This window comes from Hibiscus syriacus, unplaced genomic scaffold (genome assembly GCF_006381635.1).
Source record: "Hibiscus syriacus cultivar Baekdansim isolate YM2019G1 unplaced genomic scaffold, ASM638163v2 tig00110683_pilon, whole genome shotgun sequence".
NCBI lineage: Eukaryota > Viridiplantae > Streptophyta > Magnoliopsida > Malvales > Malvaceae > Hibiscus > Hibiscus syriacus.
In genome coordinates, this window is record NW_024062823.1 from 2,603,066 (window position 1) to 2,614,400 (window position 11,335).

At 34.4% G+C, this 11,335-nt stretch overlaps 1 pseudogene; it reads right to left on the reverse strand.

Moving 5' to 3' along the window:
* Positions 1-2,012: 2,012 nt before the first annotated feature.
* On the reverse strand, positions 2,013-9,241 carry LOC120138296 (annotated as a pseudogene).
* Positions 9,242-11,335: the final 2,094 nt, after the last annotated feature.

Genomic DNA, 11,335 nt, shown 5'->3' on the forward strand with positions numbered 1-11,335 from the left:
CTTCCAGTATCTCCTTTAGAGTATTGTATTGTAACTTTAGTGGTCATGCGTATTCATAAAACCTGAATTATGTATTTGAGTTGTAAACCTCAAGATATATTATTTTGTTTTAAATTATGTATCATGGAACTCCGTCTTTTAAAGCGTTTTTATAACATTTATTTATGTTTTATTTATGATAACATTCAACATGTTTGAAAATAAAACGAGTAGGTTTTGGAAATCAAGGGTTGCCTCAGTAACCAAATATGGCACTTAGGGCCCAATCTGGTTTAGGGTGTTACATCTCTAGTGCCCATTGGCAATATTGATAATAGGATTTCCATCAACAGGCAACCCAATATGGAATATGACATCTTCAATGATAATAGTCGTCTCCCACAAGGAAAATAAAATTTGTGCGTCTCCGATCTCCATCGTTCTAGCAATGCATTTTAAATGGAGGATGCAACTTCATAACACCAATTATAGTGGTAATGTAACGAAAACCAACTTCATGCAAACATGGAAAAATATTAACATGAGGGCTCGAGAAACGGTTGATATAACACGTTAACAAACGTTCATACCCCTTTAAATAAATAAATAAATAAAATATTCAAAATAAATAAATAAATAAATAATTTATTCGAAATAAGTGAATAAATAAATAAATAAATTACTCGAAATAAATAAAAAATTCAAAGTAAGTAAATAAATAAAAATTATCTCCAGAATTATCTGCTAATAATCACATACATGCCTATGATCAACCATCAATAATCCCACCATAATATCATAGAGAAAATGTGTGAGAGAATTTTTTTTTTCTTTTGAAGAGAGTTGTGAGAATTTCGGGGGTGGGGGAAGTGGGCAATTTATAGCCATCCGTGCACCGCCCCGGAAGCAAGTTTAATGGTACCTCGAGTTCTATAAAGCGCGAGGTTGGGGAATCTTTTCAAATTTTAAATTTCAAATCTTCTGCGAAGGCGATAATTTTCTAATATCTCGTGAACCTCGTATTTTATGTAACGCGATGTATTAAATATCCATATTAAATTATGTACTCTGAAAAGTGCGTCTGTGTTGGACGTACTACACGTGTAAAAAACAAGGCCTTTTCTCGCACTTCGTAGGACTCGAGTTAGTCTTGTACAATTTGAGGGTATTTTTTCTAACAAATCTGCTAATGGTGGGTACTCTTCAAAAAAAATTATGGGTTTTTTATATAATAACGCCAATAAGAAAGGTGACCATTTTTCTGAATAAACAAGGGATCAAGTGACGAGCCAACAAGTACAAGTTTTATTTGTAAATCAGTTTAAAATAAAAGATTACTATCAATGCAAAACAACAGCTATCCATAAGAGAGAACAAATAAAATTTAAATCATATAAGCAAGTTAAGTAATAACAATTTAAGATATGAAGTATAAAGACTCTTACACAATCTAAATCACAACTTAACGATGAGGTATTAAAATAAAAAAAAATAATAGTCATTAGGTATAGTTTTGAAAAAAAAATTGAAAGTATAAGTACTAAAACAAACCAAAACTAATAGTTTAGGTACTAAACGCATAATTTACACAACAAAATTGAAAGTCACAAACTCTTACAAATGAGGTACCTGTTTTAATCTTCAATGCCTTCAGATAGTTAAATCCACTTCACAATTATTTACATCACTCAACCCTGAGGCTCTTGGAAAAACAATTAAAATAACATATCTATGCATTGCACCTTTCCAAAAGTACAATTAACCAAAAAAGCCACTTATAACCAATCAATCTACACGATTAAATATAGTTATCCAGGGAATTACAGACACACAGGCTGTGTCCACATTAGAAACACTTCAGAAGTTGGTACCATTGCCAATGACTGTTATACATCTCCAAGCATTAATTACTTGAATCAAAGGGGTCCTTCAACCAATTATGATTATCATGCACAAGTACCAGTCTCTTCGTCCACAATCATGCCTTTTCCAAGAAGTAGAATCACAGGCCATCGATCACACAAGTCAAACTTTCACCACTTGAACATCTTTGAGACTTCAACATCAGAAATATCAACTTGAAAATCTTCAAAATTAGAAGCAGGTATCTCCGGAGAAGCTGTAAGTTTTTGCCATGCATTTGAACTGTTTCCATAGAAACCAATATTTTTCCAGCTAGGTTACGTTCTTCACAACAAGCCATTATAAAGTATAACAATATAAATGCCAAATAATACTACACACCTTATTAATTGCTTGAAGTGCACCTCCTCTTCTACTCAAATACAAATCATGTATGATAAGGACACAGTCTTTTAGATCAGATGTTTTGTAGCCTGAGTGTTGTTGCAAGGCAGAGCTCTACAGAACACAAATTATATGTTAACATTTACTAGCTATGGGGGAAAAAAGTGTAATGACAAAAGAAACTCATACCCAAGGATGTCTGTGTGGTCTAATTATAAATTTTGCAAGGAAGATAACAGATGCAGCAACCATGGATGGTAAAAATTTTACACATACATAGTCCAACAAACACAACTCCACATGGTAACACCCAAGGAACTCTAGCTGTAAGCTGGAAGCTTATAAAAGACTGAAAGGAAGCGCACAGTTGATAGCAGATAACAATGGAATTGGATTTTATAACAACTGAAGAAGATATAGGTGCTTTTCTTACTTAGTAATCTTCTTGAGCAACTCTAGTAAATCTCCTGAAAATCACCATATAAAACACAACGCAAAAGTCAGATTAACAAAACATTAACCTTTTAACAGTTGTCATTAGATATTCCTTGTCCACACAAATATACTTCCCATCAACTCTTACCTCAAAATTGTTTTAACTGTAGGATTGCCTAGTTAAAACTTCAAGGACTTATGTATGTATGCTTCCATTTTCACCAACTTCATGCTTAGCCAATAATATTCAGTGATTGAATGAAGCAATGTACTATGAAACGAAAAAGAATAAAAGTGAACAAGTATAAAGAAAGGAAATGTTACCTGATCTTTTGTGTATGTATTATTCTTTATATAGGAAAAATCTTCCACATTTGGAGGATTGATTTCTTCTTACTTTCTGCTTGAAACAATTAAAGCAAGCAAGAAAGAGAAAAAGAGCAAGTACACAACATTAACAATGATTTCAAACAAAGGAAAAACCATAAAATATCAATGATTTCAGAATCTTACGAGGCAATGAGCATTGAAGATAAGCCCAATAGTTGAAGTCTCTGCCTATTGAGAGCATTTAAAGATAAGAATCTATCAATGTAGGAAACAGTCATATACAAAGTATCCGAAACAAGACTGTATTACTCTGTAACTTCCACCAACCAGTCCACCAAAATGGATCTCATGTTGGCAATAACATCCTTCTGCACCATCTCAATATAATCAGATAAATGTCTCCTCTTTGGATCCACCTAATATTAATGGCATCACCAAAAATATCACGTAAGTGACTTAAGAAGAAATCCCACTATAAATTAACAAGCTATTGAAACCCAAATCCCCCATTCCGATTCCCAAGCAAAATAAAATAGAAAAAAGGGAGGGAGAGGGAATACCTCCATTTGATGAAGATATTCATAGATATCAGATGCATAATACCCACACATTTGTGGGTCATCATACACAACATCGACATCCACCGGTTTTTAACGGTTCAGTTGTATAATTAAAATGAAAATTAAAGTTCAATGTAATAATTAGTAAAATTGAAAGTTCAATGATATAAACAATACAATATGTAAAGTTCAATGGTATTTAGCCAATTTACCCTCTTTAAAATTTTAAAAATTGGGCAAAGGAAGGCCGTTGGATGTCTTATACTTAAGGTTTAGTGTAGAGTGAGCTTTAACACATTGAAACATTATATTAATGTGACATATCGATGTATATGTCTAATTAAATTTTCTTTACTAATGGGGTTGTTTCAAGTGGTAAGCACCTTGATAACGCTTAAGCAATGTCTCATGTTCGAGTCCTTGTGTTTGCAAAAAATCCCCACTCGGAGTCTCACCCACCAAAGGAAGGTGTGTGACCCGATTTGGTCCAGATTAGTCAGGGCGCAGCCTTGGAATTGAAGGGCAACCAAAAATAAATAAATCGTCTTTATTAAAGAAAAGGGTAAACTATACCATTAACCACTCAACTATTTTGCCCTTTTGCTTTTACGTTGATCTTTTAATTTTGTCAATCAGACCACCTAGCTATTTAATTGTATCAAATCAAGCAACATGTCATTAATATCTAACGAGAGGGCTGACGTGGTAGTTAATTAAATCGATATAATTTTACATTTAGTCCTCAATACTTATACATTATATCAAATTGATCCTAATTTAAATTCAATTCAATAAATTTACCCTTTAATCAGGATGTGACACATGTCAACACATAATCATGAAACGTTTCATGAGTGATGTGTGTCACAGTCTAATTTGAAGATTTTTTAATTATTTTATTTTATTTAAATTAATAAGTATTGAGGATTCAAGAGGAAACAATCAGAACCTACCTAGTAGGCAATCAAGGCAAGAAGATTATCTGAAAGATTATGAAGATAAAGAGGCCAAAGTTGATCAATAATCTCAAGGATCAATAAGATATGCACTGAGGAACATGAAGGAACTATGTTCTTTGATGACAACCTCAATAATGTCCAGGTTACAATTCCTCCATTCCAAGAGAAGACCAATCCTAAAGCCTATGTAGATTGGGAAGCCAAGGTGGATCATGTGCTTAAGTGCCATAACTATTCTGAATAGAAGAAAATTATTTTGGCAGCCATGAAATCCATTGATTAAACCTTAGTTTAGTAAGATCAATTGACATGTATAAAAAGAAGAAATGGTGAGAGACCTATCAACAATTTGCAAGATATGAAGGCTATCATGAGGAGATGATTCATACTCGTTCGCTACCATAGAGACTTGTTCCAAAAGTTGCAATCTCTCAAGCAAGGCAATAGGAGTGCAGAGGACTACTTCAAAGAAATGAAAGTGGCCATGATTAAAGCAAACATAGAGGAGGATAGAGAATCAATAATGGAAAGGTTCTTGGTATGTTTGAATTCTGAAATTGCTAACATTCTTGAGTTGCAATATTATATAGAAATGGATGAGATGGTTCATATGTCCATGAAAATTGAAAGGCAACTCAAAAGGACTTTGAACCAAAGCAACAACTCTTCAACAACTATAAGAAGCAAACTCATTTGCAAATCAAGGATAATGTTGAGCCATCCAAGCCTAAGCAAACTATGGTGGAAAGTGGTAAAGGCAAAGATATGCAAGCAACAAGTTTGGGAAGGACTCGAGACATAACGCGTTTTAAGTGCCTAGGGCGAGGTCATGTTGTAAATCACTGCCCTAAACGAAATGCCCTGTTGATGCTAGATACGAACTAGAAGATGAAGGAAGTGAAGAAATAGTTGAAGATGGAAGATGAGGAGCAACAAAAAGAGAACATCATTCACACCAGATGCAATATTGAAGGAAAGGTATGTTTCGTGATCATTGATGGTGGTAGTTGTACTAATGTTGCTAAAATTATCATGGTTGAAAAACTAGGATTGAAGACCTTGAAGCATCCTACCCAATACAAGCTACAATGATTGAATTATGAAAATGAACTCAATATCACCAAACAAGTACTGGTTCCATTCACCATAATAAGGTACAAGGATGAAGTGTTTTATGATGTGGTCTTGATGCATGCAAGCTATATGCTACTTGGGAGGCCATGGAAATATGACAAAAAACCATTCATGATTGTTACACAAATCAATATTCTTTCAAGCATAAAGGGAATAATATTGTTTTGGCGCTGCTAACACCAAAGCAAGTTCAGAGTGATCAGATGCATATAAAGAAGAGCATCGAGGCAATGAAGAAGACTCAGACAAATTCCAAATCAATGGAAGACAACAAAAGGATAAGTTTATTCAATTCATAAAGGATGTGCTTCATTTTGACAGATTGAGAATTTGGTAGCTTTCAATAAGGAGTATGTTGCTTTAAACCAAAAAGAATAAACTCTTTCAAAGTATTAGTTGATTCCAAAGGTAAGGATGAATGGATAAATATGTTAATGAATGAATATATCTCTTCATTTCAAAAGGCATGTGTTGGTTCAAAGGATTATTTCCAAAAGGTTTATCATCTCGTCAAAAGACGTAAGGTAACAAAGAAAGATCTTCAAGAAGCTTGTGTCCTTTCGAACAAGTATGGGGATTCATTTAAACAAGCGTGTGCTTACTAAAGGGAAGAGACACCTAAGAAGTGTCTTTTGACACAACCTAAGATTATCATACCATATAACATCGAAGGACAAAAGGGACAAAAGATATTGTCCTGAGTTTAAATATTCAAATCAGCTTTGATATTTTGGAAAATTGCTTGGTATCGATACTTATGTGAGAGTATTGATACTTTCACTTTGGGGTATTGATAATACCCTGAGTATCGATACAAAAAATATCTTTGAAATTTCAAAATAATTTCTAGTATCGATACTCCTAATGAGAGTATCGATACTTGACCCCTGATATCAATACTCCAGTGAGTACCGATACAAAAAAATAACCATTAGAATTTATAAACTATCTACGATATCGATATTTCCCTTGACAATATCGATACTCACCCTGAAGTATTGATACTCATTGAATGTGTATCAATACTTCTGGCCTAAAACCCCTTTTTCTTAAGGCTATACGAAGAACAACATTGGTACTGTTCCCCGAGAATCAATACCCCTACCTAGAATTGCCCTGTTTAGGTAGGAAAATGGGTTCCAAAAACCCCTCACAAGCCTATACAATGCCCTTAAACGTTTGTTAAGTTTTATGGGAGTTTATAGAATCATTATAAGTCATTATAACACTATATAAACATCAAAATACATATTTTCCTCAAAAACCACAAAGACCCATATTTGCACCCATGAGCACAACAAGCAAGCAAACATAGTTTAATGACCAAAATGATTTAGAGGGGAGTTAGCTATGTGTTACCTTTAACACCAACTGATATAAAGAGCTCCCAAGATCACCCAAGCATAAACTTTTCCTTGTTATTTGCCTTTGAGCTCTCCCGCAACTCTCTCACTAACCACAAGCAAGTAAGGTTATTAAAAACTAGTTTTAAGACTCTTAGTGAGTAGAAACATGATTCTAAACACTTACAAACAACTTAGAAACACTTTCAAGCCCTAAAACCAAAATTTCTCTAAAATCCTCATTTTGGTCACCATGGCTAAACCTTGATATTTTGGTCTAGAATTGAAGCTCTAGGGGAAGAGATTACCTTTCTTACCTTCAATAGACTGTGATAAGAATGTGGATATAAAGCTTCTACCTTTGGAATATTTAGAGAAGAAGACAAAGAGAAAGCCTCTTCCCAACGTGTGACATATGCACAATTAAAGGGGATCAGCTTTTATTTCAAACTATGAGTAATTTGCCCCTTTGGTTTTCCTTATTTTGATCTTAATTTAAAAATCCCTTTTTTAACAAAGAGAAAGCCTCTTCCCAACGTGTGACATATGCACAATTAAAGGGGATCAACTTTTATTTCACAATATGAGTAATTTGCCCCTTTGGTTTTCTTTATTTAAGAACTCTAAGCCCAATATTAAACCCAAAACTTCTAACTCAATTTTCAAGGTATTACAACTCCCCCTCCTAAAAAGAATTTCATACTCAAGATTTAACTGATCCGAATAAGTGCAGGTACTACAATTGCATGACTTCTTCAGTCTCCTAAGTCGCTTTCTCAATGTCATGATTCCACCATATGACTTTAACTAGCGAAATCCTATTGTTCCACAGTTCTTTGACCTATCGGGTCAGAATATCCAATGTCTCCTCAACATAGGAATATATATACTCATTTCAATCTATTCTAGCAGAATCACATGAGATGGGTCTGAAAGATATTTCTGAAGCATGGACACATGAAATATGTAATGGATATGCTCTATCTCGGGCGATAAAGCTAGACGATATACTATGAGACCAACCATTTTGAAGATCTAATAAGATCCAATGAAACACGATGTTAAGTTTTCCTTTTTTTTCCAAATCGAAGGACTTTCCTCCAAGAAGATACCTTGAGAAAAACCTTGTCACCTATAATGAACTCTATGTCATTTCACTTCATATTAGCATAAGATATCCGTCTATCGAAAGCTTCTTTTAGCTGACCTTGAGTCACTTTTCTTCACCCTCTCGAATCAATACTAGACCAACCAGTTTACTCTCGCTAAGTTCTATCCAACATAAATGAGAGTTATACTTTTTCCAATACAAGACTTTGTAAGGCGCCATCTGAATAATAATTTGGTAGTTTTTATAAGCAAACTCAACTAACGGAAGGTGGTCCTCCCAGCTACCCGCGAAGTCAATAACGCAACATCGCAACATATATTCAATAATATGAATCACACTCTCTAACTATCCATCCGTCTATGGGTGGAATGTAATACTAAAATGTAACCAAGTACCCATGGCTTCATGTAACGCCATCTAGGATCTTAAAGTGAACCGCATATTTATATTCGAAATAATTGATATGGGTACCCCATGAAGTCTTACAATCTCCTTGATATATATTTGCGTTAACCCTTCCAAGATAAAATCCATTCGTACATATAGGAAATAGGATGATTTGGTTAATCGGTCCACCACTACCTAAACGACTTCATGCTTTTGACATGTCTTCGGTAACCTTATAATGAAGTCTATGGTCACCCTGTCCCATTTGTATTGAGATATTTGAATCGGTTGAAGCAAACCAGAGAGAACCTGATGTTCCATCTTAACTAGTTAGCAAACTAAGCACTTAGATACGAATTCAGATACCTTTCTATTCTTGCTTGGCCACCAATACAAATGTTGAAGTTCTCAAAACATCTTGTTGCTTCTGGGGTGAACGAAAAGTGGATTACAATGGGATTCACCAAGTATCATTTCCCTAAGTTTCACATTAGCTTGCACACAAAGTCTATAAAATATGATGCCATCTCTCAAATCAAATTTCGATAACATGCCTCGATGGACTCGCTTTGCTCTAGCAATCAATCACCCATCTATCACTTTCATTTCCTTTACCTGCTTGACTAACTCTGGCTCAACTCTAATTTCTGCCACTATACCCCTATCCAAGGTCAAGCTTATACTAGCTAAAGATGGTCGAAGGTCTGACATAGACTTGCGACTCAAAGCATCAACCACTACATTAGCTTTTCCCATGTGATAGTCTATAACATAGTCATAATCCTTTAATAATTCCACCCAACGATGTTGTCTTAGATTCAACTCCCTCTGGGTAAGAATATACTTAAGACTATTGTGGTCGGTGAAAATATAACACTTTCCCCGAAAATGTAATGCCTCTAAATTTTCAAAGCAAATACTACAATGGCTAAGTTTAGGCCATGGGTGGGATAGTTGTGCTTGTTAGGTTTAAGCTGTTGTGAAGCATATTTTACTACCTTTCCCTCTTGTATTTGGACACATCCTAACCCCTTCAACAAGGAATAACAAAACACGATATAGTCCTTATAAGGCTCGGGTTGTATTAGAATTGATGCCTAAGTCAAAAAAAAATCAACTTGTCAAAGCTCTTGTGGCATTTTTCATTCCAAATGAAAGGTTTGTCTTTTTTAAAGAGTTTGATCATAGGATCGACAATCATAGAGAACCCCTTGATGAAGTGGCAGTAGTACCCACTATGTACAAGAACACTACATATTTCAGATATATTTCACGGTGACTCTCATTATAGCATAACTTGAATCTTTTTTGGATCTACTCGAATACCTTCTACGGCTACCACATAGCCTAAGAAAGTTATCTCAGACAACCAAAACTCACATTTGTTCAATTTTGCATACAAATTACATTTCTTGAGCATTTGAAGTATAATTTGGAGGTGGCAGTCATGGTCTTCCTCTGACTGAGAGTAGACTAGAATGTTGTCGATGAACACAACGACAAAGTGGTCTAAGTAAGGGTGGAAAACTCAGTTCATTAGGTTTATAGAGGTTGCGGGTGCATTATTAAGCGTAAATGGCATCATTAGGAATTTATAGTGACCATATCTAGTCCTAAATGCCATTGTTGCGTGATTTAAGTGCTTCGCATTTGGTGCAAGTGTACACGTTGCAAGTTATAGTATAGAAAATATATCGTCTCCACAAGGATTGGTGTAACTTTGTATTCTAACTTCTTGCACTGTTAAGAAGAAATAAATGAGTAATAGTAAGAGAGTGAATAAAAAAATAAAATAAATTAACAAGTAAATAAAAGTAGATTGATATCAAGTGAGAGAGCACGATGGGTTATCGTTATTAGTGGTGTGATAGATATTAGGAAAGTCTAAGTAGTTTATTGTCGAGGAAACTTGATTGTAATGGTAACTGAAAATAATTCAATTGTCAAAGAAAATGGGTTTCCTCCTTCAAAGCTCGTTAGAGCGTTCTTCAATGCCTTCTTGTTATTTCTAACGTCAAAGGATTGGTCAATTGTGCATGCCTTGGTGATAAATCCCTGCGTTAACCATGGGTGAACAACAACCGATCTTGTGCTCCTTTTAGCCGTTGAAATCCAAATCTTATCCCTAAGATGGATTAACCTTCACCAACATTCGTTCAAATGAAGATCATGTTCATTCGTTTCATGAATCTGACTCTCCCGATATTAGATAAATGGATAACTTCTCAATATCCTCTCCTGATTCACTTGAAGTCATTTAAAGAACCAAGAATGAACATACTTTGAATTAAAAAGACAATCAATAACTTAAACAGATCCAAAAGTTTCACAACCATAAAATCTCAATAACCCAAGCCAAATTATTTCAGTTCATAGCTGGGTGCAAAAAGATAACAAGATAAAGATTTCCCAATCCCATGAAAAGAAAAATAAAGAAGAAAAAGATCTTGCACCCTTTTCTCTCCCTAGTTGCCTCTCCCTTTTGATTTATTATCTTCTTTTTTATAAGAGATATGTGCATTCCTTTTCTTCTTGAAGGATAGTTTTAATTCCAATAAAAGAGCTATTAAATCTCTTTTAAATAAAAGAGTCTCTTTTAGTAAAAGAAATAAATCTATTTTAATTTTGTCCTTAAATCCCTTGTAATTAAGACTTATTTCCTTCTTTAACTTTTGCGAGAATATCCAACTTTATAGGAATTATCTCCTTATTCCATGATTATCTATAATAAGGTGGATCCCTCTAAAAATTAGCTTCAATTGAAACTCCGAATCTGCACAAATTTACACACAACAACAATATCTTTTCCACAAAATTCACCAAAATGCATTATTAAACTTATCGTGAAGG